At 48.2% G+C, this 22,015-nt stretch overlaps 1 pseudogene; it reads left to right on the forward strand.

Moving 5' to 3' along the window:
* Positions 1-313: 313 nt before the first annotated feature.
* On the forward strand, positions 314-20,825 carry LOC123130547 (cyanidin 3-O-rutinoside 5-O-glucosyltransferase-like; annotated as a pseudogene).
* Positions 20,826-22,015: the final 1,190 nt, after the last annotated feature.

Consider the following 22,015-nt stretch of genomic DNA (forward strand, 5'->3'; position numbering starts at 1 on the left):
AAAGCACAATCACTGGCGGAACGAAAAGTCAGAGTGGGGAGTACTCCTACAAAAAGACGAAACAAGACAGTAAACTCGCTGTCAAAATGATGCAAAATCATGTCCAGCAGAGCTGCACCCTTCTTATTTTGACCTCTAGCGACCTCGTCACGAGAAAAACAGGATGGTCATTGTTCAAGCCGGAAAATGCACGATCTAGATGCTAGGAATTTCCAAGTAACCACGCCGCGTCTCGTGTGGCTCGCGGCTAATATATGTAGCATTCCCGGAGCAGGTGAAGCATACCTATCCCATCCAACATTCTGACGGCAACTTGTCAATCATCGCAACCGCAAGCCATGACATCGCCACAATTACAATTTACACCATGCGGTAGCGCGCCGTACTTATCCTATAGAGCACAGCACAGCATCTGTCGCGAGAGAATTTCGGTCGTGAGACGGCCGCCTCGCGCCAAACCAAGCCAAGCCTCACTCTATTATAAACTCCGGCGGCGCTGCGTGCTTCGAGCAGCCAGCGGGTGGCATAGGTTGACGAGGACAAAGTCCACGGCGTTCATCCATCGTCCTCCATGGCGCCGCAGCACTTCCTGGTCGTCGCGTTCCCGGGCCAGGGCCACATCAACCCGGCGCGCGCTCTGGCGGAGCGCCTCGCGCGGGCCGCACCGGGCGCGCGGGTCACGCTCTCGGCCGCCGTGTCCGCGCACCGTCGCATGTTCCCCTCGATCGCGTCCCCCGACGACGAGGTCCACGACGGTGTTATCTCCTACATCCCCTACTCGGAGGGCTACGACCACGGCTTCAGCCTCTTGGCTGGCGACGGGGACGAAGTGCAGAGATACGCGGAGGTGTTCGGCCGCGTAGGTCGCGTGACCTTCTCGGCGGTGCTGGACCGCCTCGCGGCGCGGGGCCGGCCCGTCACGTGCGTCCTGTACGCCATGCTCATGTGGTGGGCCGCCGAGGTCGCCCGTGAGCGCGGCGTGCCCCGGGCGCTCTACTGGATCCGGCCGGCCACGATGCTGGCCGTGTACTATCACTACTTCCATGGGTACGAGAGGCTCGTGACGGAGCACGCTGCCGAGCCGGGGTTCACGGTGTCTATGCCGGGCCTCCCTCCGATGGTGATCCGTGACCTCCCGAGCTTCTTCACCAACCTTACGGACGGCAGGATAGTCGCGACATTCGGGGACATCCGCAGTGTTAGAAATAGAGATAGAACTACCTATTGTAATCTCAACAAACTCTATTCTTTCTCTCTTCCGTAGCTTATCTCCTCCTCTCTTGTAACAACCGAATCGTGATCGATCGGTATTGCCTTGTAAGCCACGACAGGGGCCGTTCCTGTCTCATATCAATATAAACCAACGCGGCTTCTCATTGAGGAGTAGGAACGCTTCCATCTGACATGGTATACAGAGCCATCCACTTCCCATCGATCTAGCCAAAAGCTTTCCTCCCGATCACCCTCGCCATTGCCATGTCGTCCTCATCCACCGTCACCCTCAACCTTGGAGCCCTACCATCCGAGAAACTTACCAAAACCAACTACATCCTGTGGAAAGCACAGGTCATGCCGGCCCTGCGAGGAGCGCAGGTCACCGGCCTTCTGGACGGGTCAGATGCCGCACCACCGAAGACGGTGCAGCAAGAGCAGACGAACAAAACGTCACCACGGAGCCCAATCCGCTGTATGCACAATGGATATCAAAGGATCAGCAGGTTTTGAGTCATCTTCTGAACTCTCTGTCAATGGAGATCCTCGCCCAAGTTGCGAGCAAGGAGACAACCTTTGATCTCTGGACTGCCATCACCACCTTGTTCTCATCGCAGTCCCAGTCTCGCATCACCAATCTGCGAATTGCAATCACCAACACGAAGAAGGGTTCCATGTCCAGCAGCGCCTACATCTCCAAGATGAAAAATCTGGGGGACGAGCTCGCAGCGGCAGGACGCCCCGTCTCGGATCCAGAGATGGTGGATTATGTCCTCGCCGGCCTTGACAGAGACTATGATCCTGTTGTGGCAGCTATTGGCGCAATCAAGAATCAAATCACAGTTGACGACCTATTTGCTCAGATCGCGGCGTTCGATCAGCGAGTCGAGATGCTCGGCGATGGCCCTGATGGGGGTTTCAAAACCTCTGCAAACTTGGCCTACAGGGGGCGTGGCGCGGCTACAGCAGGGGCCGCGGCCGAGGCAGGCGTCCTTCCCCGACTCCGTCTGGTGGCCACGGCGGCGGCAGAGGTGGCCGTGGTCGTCCACAACAACAACGGCAGCAGCAGGAACATGACTATTCAGAGTGTCAAATCTGCTACAAACATCACCCAGGAGGTGCTCGTAATTGTTGGCATAGGTATGATGAAGATGAACCCGAGGAAAAGAGTGCAAACATGGTGACCAACTCCTATGGCGTCGACACGAACTGGTATGCAGATACCGGTGCTTCACATCACATCACCGGCGAGCTGGACAAATTGACGTTCAAGGAGAAGTACGATGGACATGATCAAGTACACACCGCGAGTGGTTCTGGTATGAAAATTGCTCACATTGGTCATTCAATCGTTAAAACCCCTAAGAAAACCTTGCATCTAAACAAAGTTCTTCATGCCCCTGAAGCCTCACAAAATCTTCTCTCTGTTCATCGGTTTACTTTAGATAATCGTGTCCTTATTGAATTTTATCCTTATTTCTTTTTGGTAAAGGACTTGGACACAAGGAGAATCCTGCTTAGGGGCAAGTGCGTGGGAGGTCTCTACCCACTTATATCTTCGTCATCATCATTGAATAAACAAGCGTTTGTCGCTGTCAAGCCTTCATCATCCAAGTGGCATAGTAGATTAGGTCATCCTTCATCAGTCATTGTTAAATTTGTTCTTAGCAAGAATAAACTTCCCTTCTCTCATGAGATTAGTGAGTCGGTTTGTGATCCGTGTCAACAGGCTAAAAGCCATCAACTCCCATACCCTGTATCTACTAGCATATCTACTGCACCCTTACAACTAGTATTCTCAGATGTTTGGGGGCCAGCTCCTACTTCGGTCGGTAGATACTCATACTATGTAAGCTTTATTGATGATTATAGCAAGTTTACATGGATATATCTTCTTAAGAAACGGTCTGAAGTGTTTCAAGTTTTCACAAACTTTAAAAATCTTGTTGAAAGAAAACTAGACACTAAGATCATTGCCATGCAAACCGACTAGGGAGGTGAATACCGGAAACTGAATTCCTTCTTCCAGCAACTTGGTATTTCTCATCATGTTGCATGTCCTCATGCGCATCAGCAGGATGGTTCTGCAGAAAGAAAACATCGTCATGTCATTGAAGTAGGCCTAGCTCTACTCGCAAATGCATTTATGCCACTAAAATTCTGGGATGAAGCATTCTTAACTGCCACATATCTCATCAACTTGCTCCCTAGCAAAGTCATCAAATTTGAGACCCCTATCACACGTCTCTTTGGCACTAGTCCAGATTACAAGTCTCTACGTGTCTTTGGTTGTGCATGCTGGCCTAACCTACGGCCATACAACTCGCGCAAGCTTGCTTTCCGTTCCAAACGATGTGTTTTCTTGGGGTACAATCCCATTCACAAAGGAGTAAAGTGCCTAGATGTCTCTATTGGCAGAGTTTATATATCCCGTGATGTTGTTTTCGATGAGTCCATTTTCCCTTTTGCTTCTCTTCATCCTAACACTGGAGCCATTCTTAAGAAAGAAATCTTGCTTCTTCCCCCAAACCTTCGGAACTTTGAGCAAGGGGGCGACGATTGTACTGACCAATATGACACTTCAACCAGTCCTAGTGGTGCATCTATTCCTGTGCAGGGTCATGGAGAAAACGCAGGAGCAAATGGTGCTCAAAATGATCAAGATTTGGCACAAAATGGCCCTATATTGCATGTGTTGGAGGAAGAAGAGGCAGGCGCAGACTACGAGGTTGATCCGGAGCAACCTGTGACGCCGCAGCGTCAGGCGTCTTTGGATCGCGCGCCGTGATCAACTCTGGATCGCGCGCCCACCAGAGGCCAGTGCTAGCACGCCACGTCGCCAGGCGGTGGGCCGTCTCAGCGACCCACGTGCGGGTGGCCCACCACGACCGGTCTCCAGCCTGAGACGGTCGGCTCGGGATCTCGCGCGATCGGCTCGGGACCGCGGCTGCCCACGCGTGCGAATCAGGCAACAGCGACACTCATGGGATCTTCCGCGTCACGCGGGGCTGCGGCACCAGAGTCCGGCGTGAACACACCAGAGGCTACAGAATCAGGGTCCGGATCAGCTACGCAAAGTGGATCCAGAGAATCTGCATCATCTGGATCTTCTGTGGTGCAGTCATCTGCTCAGCTACAGCCGGTGCCAGCCTCACGTGTCACAACTCATCTTCAAAAAGGTATAAAAAATCCAAAGATTAGAACAGATGGTACTATACGCTATGGCATGTTATGTGTTGCAGGAGAGCCAACTAGATTGGAAGATGCACTTGGAGATCCAAGGTGGAAAAATGCAATGGATGAAGAGTACTCTGCACTCATGAAAAATAAAACGTGGCGTCTTGTACCTGAGCAGCGAGGTAAAAATGTTATTGACTGTAAGTGGGTATATAGAATCAAGAAAAAGGCAGATGGTTCGATTGACAGGTACAAGGCACATTTAGTCACGAAAGATTTTAAACAGCGTTATGGGCTGGATTATGAGGACACATTTAGTCCCGTTGTTAAAGCTGCAACCATTAGGCTTGTGTTAGCTATTGCTGTTTCCAGGGGATGAAGCTTGAGACAGCTAGACGTGCAGAACGCGTTTTTGCATGGTGTTCTGGAAGAGGAGGTTTACATGCGACAACCACCTGGGTATGAAAACAAGAAAACACCCCACTATGTGTGTAAGCTTGATAAGGCTCTTTATGGCTTGAAACAGGCACCAAGAGCATGGTATTCAAGGCTAAGCTCTCAGCTAAGGTGTCTTGGATTTGTTGCATCTAAAGCTGACACATCACTCTTCATCTACAATAAGGCAACCACAGTCATATTTGTTTTGATATATGTTGATGATATTATAGTTGCCAGTTCTTCATCAAGTGCTACTAATGCTCTACTTCATGATTTGAGTTCAGAGTTTGCCTTGAAATATCTTGGTGATCTTCACTTCTTCCTGGGCATTGAGGTGAAGAAGATTCTAGATGGCATAGTAATGAATCAGGAGAAATATGCTACTGAGCTTCTGACTCGCATGAGGATGAAGGATTGTAAGCCTTCACCTACACCATTGTCCTCTTCAGAAAAATTGTCAGCCTTTGAAGGGGAGCCTCTAAAGGAAGAAGAGATCACAAGGTACAGGAGTGTTGTGGGTGCCTTACAGTACTTAACACTAACAAGACCAGATATATCATTTGCTGTTAACAAGGTTTGTCAGTATCTACATGCACCTACTACTGTACACTGGACAGCTGTTAAAAGAATTGTACGGTATATAAAATACACTGTAAGCCTAGGACTCCAGTTTAAACGTTCCAGCTCCACTCTTGTTAGTGCCTTCTCTGATGCTGACTGGGCAGGATGCAGTGATGACAGGAGGTCAACTGGAGGATTTGCAATATTCTTTGGTCCTAACCTTATTTCTTGGAGTGCCAGGAAACATGCTACAGTGTCAAGATCAAGTACAGAGGCTGAATATAAGTCACTAGCCAATGCAACTGCTGAGATCATTTGGGTGGAATCATTACTTAATGAGTTGGGTGTTAAGCAACACCGCATTTCATGTTTATGGTGTGATAATTTGGGAGCCACCTATCTCTCTGCTAACCCAGTTTTCCATGGAAGAACTAAACACATTGAAGTTGATTTTCATTTTGTGAGAGAAAGGGTTGCAGAAAAGAAGTTGGACATCAGATTTATTCCCTCCAAAGATCAGGTAGCAGATGGCTTCACCAAGGCATTGTCAATTAAACCATTTGAGGAGTTCAAGAGGAATCTTAATATAGGATAGTTGAGATTAAGGGAGGGTGTTAGAAATAGAGATAGAACTACCTATTGTAATCTCAACAAACTCTATTCTCTCTCTCTCGTAGATTATCTCCTCCTCTCTTGTAACATCCGAATCGTGATCGATCGGTATTGCCTTGTAAGCCACGACAGGGGCCGTTCCTGTCTCATATCAATATAAACCAACGCGGCTCCTCATTGAGGAGTAGGAATGCTTCCATCTGACACGCGGGATGTTCCAGCAGCTGGACCTGGACGTCGACAATGGCAGCACCACTGGAGGAAGGCAAGCCAAGGTGCTAGTGAACACCGTGGAAGAATTAGAGGCCGGTGCTCTCACGTCTGTCCCTGAGTTGGACGTGTTCCCCGTCGGGCCAGCCGTGGTGTCTCTCTTCACCGTGGGCGGCGGCGGCACCGCCACGCAGTAGGAGATCTCTTTGAGCACGACGAAAAAGGCTACATGGACTGGCTGCACACAAAGCCAGCACGGTCGGTGGTGTACGTGTCGTTCGGGAGCATGTCGGCGGTGAGCAAGCGATAGAAGGACGAGCTGAAGCGAGGCCTCGCCGCGAGCGGCCGGCCGTACCTGTGGGTGGTGCGAAAGAACAACAGAGATGATGGCTTCGACGATGCCGGCGACATGCGGGGCATGGTGGTTGGGTGGTGCGACCAGGTGCGGGTGCTGTCGCATCCGATCGTCGGGTGCTTCGTGACGCACTTGTAACACCCCGGATGTAACTTTCCCAATTTGTACTCCAACTCTTGCCATTTCCGGCGTTAAGTTCTTTTATTTTCTCGGGTTTGGGTCTTTGTCTCCGTGTGTTGTTGTCGTTGCCATGCATTTCATATCATGTCATCATGTGCATTGCATTTGCATACGTGTTTGTCTCATGCATTCGAGTATTTTCCCCGTTGTCCGTTTTGCATTCCGGCGCTTCGTTCTCCTCTGGAGGTCATTTCTACCTTTCTTTCGTGTGTGGGGATTAAACATTTCCGGATTGGACCGAGACTTGCCAAGCGGCCTTGGTTTACTACCGATAGACCGCCTGTCAAGTTTCGTACCATTTGGACTTCGTTTGATACTCCAACGGTTAACCGAGGGACCGAAAAGGCCTCATGTGTGTTGCAGCCCAACGCCCCTCCAATTTGGCCCAAAACCCACCTAAACCTGCTCCATCATCTAGAGCGTTCGATCACGATCGCGTGGCCGAAAACCGCACTCTCCTAGCTCCCCCTATGCCTATATATAGCCTCTCCCCGAAAATCCGGATCCCCCCTCGTCCGAAACCCTAAATCCACCTCGCGCCGTGCCGGACGTGTCCGTTCCGGCTGGACACGCTGCCGCCAGCCACTCCACGCCTGCCACGTGGCGCCGCCGCGCTGCTCCCGCCGCCGGCCCAGGGAGCCCGCATCCGGCCCCCGCGGGCCCATCCGTGCGCGCCGCCCGCACGTCGCCACGCCGCCTTCTCCTACCTTGCCACCCACGCGCCTCCCGGGTGCCCCGCCGCCGTGCGCCGCCACCTCGCCGTCCGGATCTCGCCCCGGCCACCGCAGCCGCTCGCCTCCGCCGCCAAGTCCGCCGTCTCGCCGCGCTACTCGGTCTCCGACGAGCCCCTCGAGCCGGCCTCGCCTCTCCCTCACCTCCCCCTCGACTCCACCTCGCCGGAGCAGCCGCCACCTCGTCGGAATCGCCTCGGTTCGCGTGCCGTGAACAGTAAACCCTAGATCTGGAGGTGTTTTTTTCTTCTAAGTCCCGAAAATTGCAGATCCATGTGCTCATATTCATAGCCTCGTAACTTTGCATCCGTAGCTCCGATTCATGCATATAGCATATCAAAGTGTTCATCTCAGAGAGTACATAATTTCATTACATTGCATCATTTTCATTTGAGTTCATCTTGATGCCCGAAATGCTGTTAGAAGAGAGCTACTTGAGTTAATTGTCAGATCTGCTGCTCCATTTAGCTTTTTGTCATTTTTGCCATGATTATTGTGTGCATGATATGCCCTGATGCTCTACATATGTTTTGTTAAGGGTTTTGTCATCTTTCTAGAGGTGCAACCCATGTATTTTTGTGATGTTTGTGGTGACTAGCACAAGTTTGCAAAGTGGAGCACTTGGTAATTCTGTTTTCAGGGACTTAGCATTTCCACTAAGTCCTTGATCTGTTTATCTCATGTTGACATATGTTCGTGTTGTTTCCTAGTGATCCGTGCCTCTTTTGGGGATGATGAGTAAGGATGTTTTGTTAATTTTGCAGTGCTCTATCCATCCATGTCTTTGTTTGCAATTATGGAGCATCCTAGCTTGAGTCAATCGAGCTGTACTTTTGCTACTTTGTGAATCTGGGCAGATTGTCAACTTGTTTGCAATTTTGCCGATGATGTTGTAGTTGATCCGTGCATGCTATGCTATTGTTCTTGCCATGTCTAGCTTGTATTTTGTTTGTTCTTAATGGGTGTATGCTTAGCTTGTTATGACTTGCACCGTAGTGAGTGCATCGAGCTCGTAAACATGCCTACTTGAGTTATGTTTCAGCATGCTCCAGTTTTCACTAAGTCTGAAAACTGATTATGTTTTTGCTATGTTCACATGCTTGCAATTGTATTTTCTGATCCATTTTGGCTCAAGGTCACTAAGGGACTTTTGTTAAGCTCTTTTAGTAGCTCCATGCCATGCTTTATTTTGCCATGTTCAGGTCCTGTAGCATGTAGTTTTGTTGCTCCGAAGTGGGCTACCTGATCTGAAATTCCAGACAAGTGTTAATTTCACTAAGTCTGAGATCTGTTTGCCATAAGCATTTTTGTCATGCTTGTTTGAACATGTTAGTGCATGAATTGGCCATAGCTCAGTGCTAGACTTATGTTAAGCATCTTGAATGCATCCCTGCCATATATTCTTATGCCATGTTTGAGTGCTGTAGCATGTTCATCTCTTTGCATTTAGATGGCTACTTGTTGTAAATCGTAGACCGGTGTCATATTTTAATCGCTTGCCATTTCCAAACCGTAACTCCGATTCCGATGTTCTTTATATTGTTTTCAAGCGATTTCATCTCATCTTTCCAGTGGTATACTTGGATTTCCAAGTTGAGGCCAGGTTCTTGCATTTCCTATCATATCTTGCATTTTGCATCCCGCATCGCATCCCGCATAGCATATCATCATTGCATCATATTGTTTGATCCATGCACGTGGTTGATTGTGCCCTTGTTGTTTGTTTGTCTTGTTTGGGTAGAGCTGGGAGACGAGTTCTCTAATGAGGAGACCGTTGAGTTTGCTTTCGAGGATCCAGTCAACTCTGACAACTTTGCAGGCAAGATGATCATACCCTCGAAATCACTACTATCTTTCCTATGCTAGTTTGCTCGCTCTTTTGCTATGCCAATGCTATGATGCCTACCATTTGCTTTCAAGACTCCCAAATTGCCACGTCAAACCTCTAACCCACCATGTCCTAGCAAACCGTTGATTGGCTATGTTACCGCTTTGCTCAGCCCCTCTTATAGCGTTGCTAGTTGTAGGTGAAGATTGAAGGCCGTTCCTTGTTGGAACATTTATTTACTTGTTGGGATATCATTATATTATCTTGTTATCTTAATGCATCTATATACTTGGTAAAGGGTGGAAGGCTTGGCCTCTCGCCTAGTGTTTTGTTCCACTCTTGCCACCCTAGTTTCCGTCATATCGGTGTTATGTTCCCGGATTTTGCGTTCCTTACGCGGTTGGGTTATAATGGGAACCCCTTGACAGTCCGCCTTGAATAAAACTCCTCCAGCAATGCCCAGCCTTGGTTTTACCATTTGCCACCTAGCCTTTTTCCCTTGGGTTTCACGGACTCAAGGGTCATCTTATTTTAAACCCCCCGGGCCAGTGCTCCCCTGAGTGTTGGTCCAACCTAGAGCACCGTGCGGGGCCGTCCCTTGGCAACTTGGGTTAAGTTGGCTCCTATACGCTTAGCTTATCTGGTGTGCCCTGAGAACGAGATATGTGAAGCTCCTATCGGGATTTGTCGGCACAACGGGTGGTGTTGCTGGACTTGTTTTACCATTGTCGTAGTTGTCTTGAGGAACCGAGATACCGAGTCTGATCGGAACGTCTTGGGAGGAGGTCTATTCCTTCGTTGACCGTGAGAGCTTGTCATGGGCTAAGTTGGGACTCCCCTGCAGGGATTGAACTTTCGAAAGCCGTGCCCACGGTTATGGGAAGATGGGAATTTGTTAATGTCCGGTTGTAGATAACTTGAACCTTAACTTAATTAAAATGAATCAACTGAGTGTGTTACCGTGATGGCCTCTTCTCGGCGGAGTCCGGGAAGTGGACACGGTGTTGGAGTAATGTTTGCGCAGGTTGTTTTCTAGTTTCTCGCTCGCGCTTTGCCTCCTCTTCTCGCTCTATTTTGCGAATAAGTTAGCCACCATATATGCTAGTCGCTTGCTGCAGCTCCACATATATTTTACCTTGCCTTACCTATAAGCTTAAATAGTCTTGATCGCGAGATTGCTGAGTCCCTGTGGCTCACAGATTACTATTACACCAGATGCAGGGCCTGATGATTCCGCTCCAGCAGACGCGTGTGAGCTCAAGTGGAAGTTCGACGAAGACTCTCAACGCTACTATGTTTCCTTTCCTGATGATCAGTAGTGGTGCCCAGTTGGGGGTGATCGGGACCATGTCGCATGTTGGGTTATCTTTTATTTTGGCGTCGTAGTCGGGCCATGAGTGTTTGGATGATGTAATGTTATTTATGTACTTGATTGACGTGGCGAGTGTAAGCCAACTATGTTATCTGCCCTTTTATTATCTATATTACATAGGATGTTGTGAAGATTGCCTAACTTGCGACATATGCCTTCAATGCGATTATGCCTCTAAGTCATGCCTCGACACGTGGGAGATATAGTCGCATCGAGGGTGTTACAAGTTGGTAATCAGAGCCTTCCCCAACCTTAGGAGCCCCATTGCTTGATCGTTTTTAGCGGCCGAGTTGTGTCTAGAAAAATGTTTTGAGTCATTTAGGAATTATATATCGGAGAGTTTAGGAATTCTTTTTACTTCCCAGTCTCCTCATCGCTCTGGTAAGGCATCTTGACGTAGAGTTTTGACTCTTCTCTTCTCAAATTTCACAATTTTTTTTAGGATCACGCGGGTATCTTGGAATCGTTCCGATGATTTTATGATGAGAACATTGTCTTGGTGCCTCCTGTCAGGGGTTTTGTGGAAGTGTCCCGGGGAGTTGAGCTCTGTGGTGTTGTTGTCATAATTTTATCGTTGCAATTCTGGAATACCTGAGTTTAGTACGCCGACATCGAAAATCTCTTTTATGCAGTTCGTTGGTGAGATAACCTCGACGCCACCCAGTACTGGGGCGGGAGTTCGGGAGTATCGCCATAACTTGTATAACGGATGCTTTTCGAAGGTTGAGGTAGATGGTTTCCGAAGTTTTTCTTGGTTATGTGTTGAAGGATGGATACAGCTGGATGTAGGATTTGCTAGTTTTGGTGAGATATTATGCTTCCCCTGTATCCCCAACACCTGATTGCATAACCGGAAAGGTTCGGGAGTTTCATAGGTGGGAATTCTTGTAGCTCTAGTTCTTCTTCCACGGATATTGGTTTGAGATTGGGATTTCTTACCGATTATTCGTTCTTGATCCGTACCTTGTTGATTTATTTCTCAACCTAAATTCTACGTGGCTTCTCAATTTATGGATATGTGACCATTTCAAGAGGAATGCATTCGTTCATTTTGTTCGGATGTGAAGACTATATGTTGCAATTTTCATTCCGTTGGATTCAGCTTCAATATTATCTATCAATGTGCTAATGGTGGTCAACCTCTTCAGGATGGCTCCTCCAATGCGCACGACTCCGAATCCTGATCCGCCACCACCTCCACCTCCTCCGGAGGCATGGCAAGCTGTGATGGCCGCAACCAATGCAAACACACAGTTGATCATGCAAATTCTTCAAGAGCGCAATCAAGGCAACCAAGGGAACCAAGGCAACAATCAGAATCACTTTGCTACACTCAACCAGTTCCTTGCTAAGGGCCAAAGACTTTCAGCAATTGTGTTGAGGCAACCGATGCTGACGATTGGCTTGTGGATCTGTGCAAGCATTTCGAGTGCAGTAACGTCAGGCCTGAGGAATTTGTCAAGTTCGCTTCCTTCCAACTCAAAGATCAAGCTGCAGAATGGTTCCAGCAGTACAAGGATTCCAGAGGTGGACGTGTTATCACTTGGGATGAATTTCGTCAAGATTTCCGAGCTCATCATATTCCTCAGAGCATGGTTGAAAGCAAGCGTGAGGAATTCCGCAACCTGAAGCAAGGCTCTTTGTCTGTCTATGACTACAACAAGTTGTTTCAGAAGCTCGCCCGCTTTGCCAAGCAGGACGTCCTGATGAGAAGAGCATGATATACCAGTTCAGGGGTGGTCTCAGAGAAGAAATTCAGCTAGCTCTTGTTCTCTTTGAGCCCTTGAGATACGACGAGTTCTACAACATGGCACTGAAGCAAGAGGCTGCTCAGTTGAGGTGTGATGCTTCCAAGAAGCGAGTTAGAGATGTTACTCCTTCTTCCTCTACTCAAGTGGCCAAGCAGCAGAAGTATTGGCTTCCTCCTCCTCCGTTCCGTCAGCCGTATCAGCAGAAGAGCAAAGGTGGCAGTGGTTCTTCCCACCCACCCAACCCTGGCTTTCAGAACAAGACTTCGTCTCAAGCTCCAAGATCGAGTGCTCCGTATCACCGTCCGCTTTCAGAGGTCACGTGCAACAAGTGCCAACAGAAGGGTCACTATGCCAACAAGTGTTTGAACCAGAGGCGTCTTCCTCCTCCTCCTCCTGTCAGATCGGCAAGTACAGCTGTGGTCAAGCATAACCCCAAGCACGCCAAGGTCAACTTGCTGAATGCAGCTCAGGCAGAGGAATCATCAGATGTCATCATGGGTAACTTTCCAGTTAACTCTTTTCCAGCAAAAGTTCTTTTTGACACTGGTGCATCGTATTGTTTCATGTCAAGATCTTTTGTTTCCAAGCATGACTTCGTTTCACAAATGTTGGGTAAACCTATGGGAGTGGTTTCTCCGGCTAAGTCTATGAGGGCTACTTCAATAGTCCCAGATGTTTCTATCATGATGGGTGATTTCAAGTTTCTGGCTTCTCCAATGGTTCTTGCTAACTCGCATATTGATCTTATTCTCGGGATGGATTGGCTTTCTAAGCACAAGGCTCAGCTTGATTGTGCAGCCAGGCAGATTCAATTGACTCATTCGTCTGAGGATGTAATTGTCTTTGCCACGAATGACGATACCATCTGTCTGTTTTCTCTCAATGAGAAGGGTGAACTCGATGCCATCTCGCAAATTCCAGTCGTTTGCGAATATCAAGACGTCTTTCTAGAAGAGCTTACAGGAATGCCTCCGCACCGGCCAGTTGAATTCGTTATTGATCTTGAGCCTGGCACGGAACCTGTGTGCAAGCATCCTTACAAGCTCGGACCTGAAGAGTTGAAGGAGCTGAAGAAGCAACTCGATATTCAAGAGAAAATGGGTCTCATCCGGCCTAGTTCTTCTCCATGGGGTTGTGGTGTTCTTTTTGTGAAGAAGAAGGATGGAACGGACCGACTTTGTGTTGATTACCGTCCATTGAACAAGAAGACCATCAAGAACAAGTACCCACTTCCCAACATCAATGAGCTGTTCGAACAACTCAAAGGTGCCCAAGTATTCTCCAAGCTTGATCTCCGTATGGGTTATCATCAGATTCGAATCCGTGAGCAAGATATTCCCAAGACGGCTTTCAGGACAAGCTATGGTTCATATGAATACACTGTCATGTCTTTTGGCCTCGTCAACGCTCCTCCGACGTTCTCTCGCATGATGAACTTCATCTTCAACGCCTACACCAATGACTTCGTTTTGGTCTATCTCGACGACATTCTGGTTTTCTCGAAGAACAAGGAAGATCATGCCAAGCACTTGCGTTTGGTACTCGATAAGCTCAGGGAACATCAGTTCTACGCCAAGTTCTCCAAGTGTGAATTTTGGCTCGATGAGGTTCTTTATCTTGGTCATATCATCTCTGCCAAGGGCATTGCCGTGAATCCTGAGAAGGTGTCTGCAATTGTGAATTGGGAACCTCCTCAGAACGTGAAGCAACTCCGTAGCTTCCTCGGTCTCGCAAGCTATTGCCGAAGATTCGTTGAAAACTTTTCTAAGATCGCGAAGCCTCTCTCAAATCTTCTCCAGAAGCACGTCAAGTACGTTTGGTCTCCGGAGTGTGACATTGCTTTCAACACTTTGAAAGAGAAATTGATCACTGCTCCAGTTCTGACTCCGCCTGATGAATCCAAGCCGTACGAGGTCTTTTGTGATGCCTCTCTCCAAGGTCTTGGCGCAGTATTGATGCAAGAGAAGAAAGTTGTTGCTTATACCTCTCGCCAGTTGAAGCCTAATGAGAAGAACTACCCCACTCATGATCTCGAGTTGGCGGCAGTTGTGCATGCTCTTTTGACTTGGAGACATCTTCTATTGGGAAGAAAAGTGGACATTTTCACTGATCACAAGAGTCTCAAGTACATCTTCACTCAGCCTAATCTCAACCTCAGGCAAACTCGATGGGTCGAAATGATTCAAGAGTATAATCCGAGTATCGAGTATACTCCAGGCAAGGCCAATGTGATTGCTGACGCATTGAGCAGGAAAGCTTACTGCAACAGTCTGATTCTCAAGCCTTATCAACCCGAGCTTTGTGAAGCTTTCCGCAAACTTAATCTGCAAGTTGTTCCTCAAGGTTTCCTCGCCAACCTTCAAGTCTCTCCTACCTTGGAAGACCAGATTCGCCAAGCCCAGCTTCTTGATGCTATGGTGAAAAAGGTGAAGATTGGGATTGCCAAGAGTCAACCCAAGTACAAGTGCTACCGCCTTGATGACAAGGATACTCTCTTCTTCGAGGATCGTATTGTTGTACCCAAAGGTGACCTCCGTAAAGTGATCATGAACGAGGCTCACAATTCTCTCCTCTCCATCCACCCTGGGAGCACGAAGATGTATCAGGACCTTAAGCAGGCTTATTGGTGGACTCGAATGAAGCGCGAGATTGCTCAATTCGTGAATGAATGTGATGTCTGCAGAAGAGTGAAGGCAGAACACCAAAGGCCAGCTGGTCTCCTCCAACCTCTTGCCATTCCAGAATGGAAGTTTGACCACATTGAAATGGACTTCGTGACTGGGTTTCCAAAGTCCAAGCGTGGCAATGATGCTATATTCGTTGTCATCGACAAACTCACCAAAGTGGCTCACTTTCTGCCTATCAAAGAGTCGATCACTGCAGCTCAATTGGCGGAACTCTATACCTCTCGAATTGTCTCTCTGCACGGTATTCCACAAGTGATCTCTTCAGACCGTGGCAGCATCTTTACATCAAGTTTTGGGATTCTTTTCAGAAGGCCATGGGCACCAACATCCGCTTCAGCACAGCTTTCCATCCTCAAACTAGCGGTCAAGTCGAGCGTGTCAACCAGATTCTTGAAGATATGCTCAGGGCTTGTGTGATCTCCTTCGGCATGAAGTGGGAGGATTGTCTTCCTTATGCTGAATTCTCCTACAACAACAGTTTTCAAGCAAGTTCGGGCAAGGCCCCATTTGAAATTCTGTATGGCAGGAAGTGCCGTACCCCTCTCAACTGGTCTGAAACCGGTGAACGTCAGCTTTTGGGTAATGACTTAATCACAGAGGCAGAGGAAATGTGCAAAGTCATTCGTGATAACCTCAAAGCAGCCCAATCCCGTCAGAAGAGCTACTATGATAGTAAGCACCGTGATTTGGCTTTCGAGATCGGAGATCATGTTTACCTCCGCGTCTCTCCTATGAAAGGTACTCGTCGCTTCGGTATCAAAGGGAAGCTTGCCCCCAGATACGTGGGACCTTTCAAGATTGTCAGCAAGAGAGGCGACCTCGCCTATCAACTCGAGCTTCCTTCAAACTTTGCAAATGTTCATGACGTGTTCCATGTCTCTCAGCTTCGAAAGTGCTTCAAGACTCCTGACCGCACCGTCAACTTCGAGGACATTGAGCTCCAAGAAGATCTCTCCTATCGTGAGCACCCAGTTGCTATTCTTGAAGAGACTGAACGCAAGACTCGCAACAAGTCAATCAAATTTCTCAAAGTCAAGTGGTCACACCATTCCGACCGTGAAGCTACCTGGGAACGCGAGGATCACCTCCGTTCTGAGTACCCGGCGTTCTTTCAGTCCTAGATCTCGGGACGAGATCCTTTCGTAGTGGTGGAGTGTTGTAACACCCCGGATGTAACTTTCCCAATTTGTACTCCAACTCTTGCCGTTTCCGGCGTTAAGTTATTTTATTTTCTCGGGTTCGGGTCTTTGTCTCCGTGTGTTGTTGTCGTTGTCATGCATCTCATATCATGTCATCATGTGCATTGCATTTGCATACGTGTTCATCTCATGCATTCGAGCATTTTCCCCGTTGTCCGTTTTGCATTCCGGTGCTTCGTTCTCCTCCGGTGGTCATTTCTACCTTTCTTTCGTGTGTGGGGATTAAAAATTTCCGGATTGGACCGAGACTTGCCAAGCGGCTTTGGTTTACTACCAGTAGACCGCCTGTCAAGTTTCGTATCATTTGGACTTCGTTTGATACTCCAACGGTTAACCGAGGGACCGAAAAGGCCTCGTGTGTGTTGCAGCCCAACACCCCTCCAATTTGGCCCAAAACCCACCTAAACCTGCTCCATCATCTAGAGCGTTTGATCACGATCGTTTGGCCGAAAACCGCACCTCATTTGGACTCTCCTAGCTCCCCCTATGCCTATATATAGCCTCTCCCCGAAAATCCGGATCCCCCTCGCCCGAAACCCTAAATCCACCTCACGCCGCGCCGGACGTGTCCGTTCCGGCCGGACACGCCGCCGCCAGCCACTCCACGCCTGCCACGTGGCGCCGCCGCGCTGCTCCCGCCGCCGACCCGGGAGCCCGCATCCGGCCCCGCGGGCCCATCCACGCGCGCCGCCCGCACGTCGCCCCGCCGCCTTCTCCTACCTCGCCGCCCGCGCGCCGCCCAGGTGCCCCGCCGCCGTGCGCCGCCACCTCGCCGGCCGAATCTCACCCCGGCCGCCGCAGCCGCTCGCCTCCGCCGCCTCCGCCGCCAAGTCTATCGTCTCGCTGCGCCGCTCGGTCTCCGGCGAGCCCCTCGAGCCGGCCTCGCCTCTCCCTCACCTCCCCCTCGACTCCACCTCGCCGGAGCAGCCGCCACCTCGCCGGAATCGCCTCGGTTTGTGTGCCATGAATAGTAAACCCTAGATCTGGAGGTGTTTTTTTCTTCTACGTCCTGAAAATCGCAGATCCATGTGCTTATGTTCATAGCCTCGTAACTTTGCAGCCGTAGCTCCGATTCATGCATATAGCATATCAAAATGTTCATCTTAGAGAGTACATAATTTCATTACATTGCATCATTTTCATTTGAGTTCATCTTGATGCCCGAAATGCTTTTAGAAGAGAGATACTTGAGTTAATTGTCAGATCTGCTGCTCCATTTAGCCTTTTGTCATTTTTGCCATGATTATTGTGTGCATGATATGCCCTGATGCTCTACATATGTTTTGTTAAGGGCTTTGTCATCTTTCCAGAGGTGCAACCCATGTATTTTTGTGATGTGTGTGGTGACTAGCACAAGCTTGCAAAGTGGAGCACTTGGTAATTCTGTTTTCAGGGACTTAACATTTCCACTAAGTCCTTGATCTGTTTATCTCATGTTGTCATATGTTCGTGTTGTTTCCTAGTGATCCGTGCCTCTTTTGGGGATGATCAGTAAGGATGTTTTGTTAATCTTGCAGTGCTCTATCGATACATGTCTTTTTTGCAATTATGGAGCACCCTAGCTTGAGTCAATTGAGCTCTACTTTTGCTACTTTGTGAATCTGGGCAGATTGTCAACTTGTTTGCAATTTTGCCGATGATGTTGTAGTTGAGCCGTGCATGCTATGCTATTGTTCTTGCCATGTCTAGCTTGCATATTGTGTCTTATTAATGGGTGTATGATTAGCTTGTTATGACTTGCACCGGAGTGAGTGCATCGAGCTCGTAAACATGCCTACTTGAGTTATGTTTCAGCATGCTCCAGTTTTCACTAAGTCTGAAAACTGATTATGTTTTTGCTATGTTCACATGCTTGCAATTGTATTTTCTGATACCTTTTGGCTCAAGGTCACTAAGGGACTTTTGTTAAGCTCTTTGAGTAGCTCCATGACATGCTTTACTTTGCCATGTTCAGGTCCTGTAGCATGTAGTTTTGTTGCTCCGAAGTGGGTTACCTGATCTGAAATTCCAGACAAGTGTTAATTTCACTAAGTCTCAGATCTGTTTGCCATATGCATTTTTGCCATGCTTGTTTGAACCTGTTAATGGATGAATTGACCGTAGCTCAGTGCTAGACTTTTGTTAAGAATCTTGAATGCATCCCTGCCATGTATTCTTATGCCATGTTTGAGTGCTGTAGCATGTTCATCTCTTTGCATTTAGACGGCTACTTGCTGTAAATCGTAGACCGGTGTCATATTTAAATCGCTTGCCATTTCCAAACCATAACTCCGATTCCGATGTTCTTTATATCGTTTTCAAGCGATTTCATCTCATCTTTCCAGTGGCACACTTGTATTTCCAAGTTGAGGCAAGGTTCTTTCATTTCCTATCATATCTTGCATTTTGCATCCCGCATCGCATCCCGCATAGCATATCATCATTGCATCATATTGTTTGATCCTTGCACGTGGTTGATTGTGCCCTTGTTGTTTGTTTGTCTTGTTTGGGTAGAGCCGGGAGACGAGTTCGCTAATGAGGATCCCGTTGAGTTAGCTTTCGAGGATCCAGTCAACTCTGACAACTTTGCAGGCAAGATGATCATACCCTCGAAATCACTACTGTCTTTGCTATGCTAGTTTGCTTGCTATTTTGCTATGCCAATGCTATGATGCCTACCATTTGCTTTCAAGCCTCCCAAATTGCCATGTCAAACCTCTAACCCACCATGTCCTAGCAAACCATTGATTGGCTATGTTACCGCTTTGCTCAGCCCCTCTTATAGCGTTGCTAGTTGCAGGTGAAGATTGAAGGCCGTTCCTTATTGGAACATTTATTTACTTGTTGGGATATCATTATATTATCTTGTTATCTTAATGCATCTATATACTTGGTAAAGGGTGGAAGGCTCGGCCTCTCGCCTAGTGTTTAGTTCCACTCTTGCCGCCCGAGTTTCCATCATATCGGTGTTATGTTCCCGGATTTTGTGTTCCTTACGCGGTTAGGTTATAATGGGAACCCCTTGACAGTCCGCCTTGAATAAAACTCCTCCAGCAATGCCCAACCTTGGTATTACCATTTGCCACCTAGCCTTTTTCCCTTGGGTTTCGCGGACTCAAGGGTCATCTTATTTTAAACCCCCCGGGCCAGTGCTCCCCTGAGTGTTGGTCCAACCTAGAGCACCGTGCGGGGCCGTCCCTTAGCAACTTGGGTTACGTTGGCTCCCGTACGCTTAGCTTATCCGGTGTGCCCTGAGAACGAGATATGTGCAGCTCCTATCGGGATTTGTCAGCACAGTGGGTGGTTTTGCTGGACTTGTTTTACCATTGTCGGAGTTGTCTTGAAGAACTGAGATACCGAGTCTGATCGGAACGTCTTGGGAGGTGGTCTATTCCTTCGTTGACCGTGAGAGCTTGTCATCGGCTAAGTTGGGACTCCCCTGCAGGGATTGAACTTTCGAAAGCCGTGCCCACAGTTATGGGCAGATGGGAATTTGTTAATGTCCGATTGTAGATAACTTGAAACTTAACTTAATTAAAATGAATCAACTGAGTGTGTTACCGTGATGGCCTCTTCTCGGCGGAGTCTGGGAAGTGGACACGGTGTTGGAGTAATGTTTGCGCAGGTTGTTCTCTAGTTTCTTGCTCGCGCTTTGCCTCCTCTTCTCGCTCTCTCTTGCGAATAAGTTAGCCACCATATATACTAGTCGCTTGCTGCAGATCCACATATATTTTACCTTGACTTACCTATAAGCTTAAATAGTCTTGATCACGAGGGTGCGAGATTGCTGAGTCCCTGTGGCTCACAGATTACTATTACACCAGATGCAGGGCCTGATGATTCCGCTCCAGCAGACGCGTTGAGCTCAAGTGGGAGTTCGACGAAGACTCTCAACGGTACTATGTTTCCTTTCCTGATGATCAGTAGTGGTGCCCAGTTGGGGGTGATTGGGGCCGTGTCGCTTGTTGGGTTATCTTTTATTTTGGCGCCGTAGTCGGGCCATGAGTGTTTGGATGATGTAATGTTATTTATGTACTTGATTGACGTGGCGAGTGTAAGCCAACTACGTTTTCTCCCCTTTTATTATCTATATTACATGGGATGTTGTGAAGATTGCCTAACTTGCGACTTATGCCTTCAATGCGATTATGCCTCTAAGTCGTGCCTCGACACGTGGGAGATATAGTCGCATCGAGGGTGTTATAGCACTGCGGCTGGAACTTGACGCTGAAGAGCGTGGCGTGCGGCACGTCGGTGGTCGCCGTGCCGCAGTGGTCCGACCAGGACACGAACGCGCGCCTGGTCGTCCAGTGGGGCATCGGCATGCGTGCCGCGCCCGGCGCTGACAGGGTTCTGGAAGCGGAGGAGCTCGCGAGGTGCCTGGAGATCATCATGGGTGACACGGAGGAGGGCGCAGCCATACGGGCGAGCTCGGCGGCGTGGAAGGCGAAGTTGCAGGAAGCAATCGCACACGGCGGCTCATCGGGTCATAATCTGGGGACTTTCGTGGACCAATTTGCGAATGATGCTTAGAAGCATTTATTTATGTACTATACGTCCCCGGTTCTTATACAAATATGCATTTCTTTTCATAAGTTTAGATTTCTAAAATCTAACTAGTTTATTAAGAAAATATATACTCATATGATAGTAAATAAATGTTTTTTTAGAATGTAAGGGGGGAGGGGGCTCCCGACCTAAATATATTATTCAAAAGCCGTCGAGGCACCAAGCACAGAATTACAAAGGCACGGCGCAACGTGCAGAGGTAGGAACGCCACGAGAAGACGTCCTCCTTGTCACATGTTACCATAAGATGATGTGATCATAGGTCTAGGTCAGAAATAAGAGCTCTTAAAGTTACTACAGAACATTGATCAATGCTCCTAAACAGCATATCATTGCGTGCAGCCCAGATATTCCAAAGGAGAGACATGAGAACCATTGGCCAAGTCTTGTGCGGTAGGTGAAGGGGTAAAGGAACATCCCAAAGGTCGTCGATGTCGTCCGTCTGTGGCAGGATACCCACTCACTGCCAGACCCGGCTGGCAAGTGGGCAGGTGATAAAGAGGTGCATGGAGTCTTCGGGAAACATAGCACAGCGAGGGCATATGTCTGTGGAGATGATCTGCTTGTGGGTAAGGTTGGCCCTGGTGTTGAGACGGTCCTTAAAGAGGAGCCAAGCAAAATTTTTGATCTTGCGTGGAGCCTTCAAACGTCATATGAGGGGAGCAAGGGGATCATTATCCGGTCGTGTCATGAGTGCGCCGTACGCATACTCTGTGTAAAATTTGTCCATCGGGAAACCATTTATATATTATATTTATTTGCTATTGTCAATGTTGACATTGTTTTGTGTAAAATTTGTCCATTTTACAAAGCTTGCCCCCGTTTAGAAAAGTACGGATTTTTAGTGCAAAGTTGACTTTTTTTAACAATTACAATGTAATACAATACATTCATCATTTGTAGACGCTAACTACACTCACATGACACCGTACTTCCGTTTGGAGATGCGCACTCTACATACATGGCACCTGTTTTGTCCTTTCATCAGGCTTTTGATGGATCATATCAGTTCCGGGAAGCATAGGATGGAAGACTCGAGCCCAACCCTTGTTTACATTTAGCTCTGTTTATCTTTATCTTAGTTTAGATTATTGTTTAGCTCGATCCAGATGTTATAGGGTGAATTAAATAAATTTTTTTACCCCCAATCCAGG

The sequence above is a fragment of the Triticum aestivum genome, chromosome 6A (assembly GCF_018294505.1).
Source record: "Triticum aestivum cultivar Chinese Spring chromosome 6A, IWGSC CS RefSeq v2.1, whole genome shotgun sequence".
In the NCBI taxonomy this organism is placed as follows: Eukaryota; Viridiplantae; Streptophyta; class Magnoliopsida; order Poales; family Poaceae; genus Triticum; species Triticum aestivum.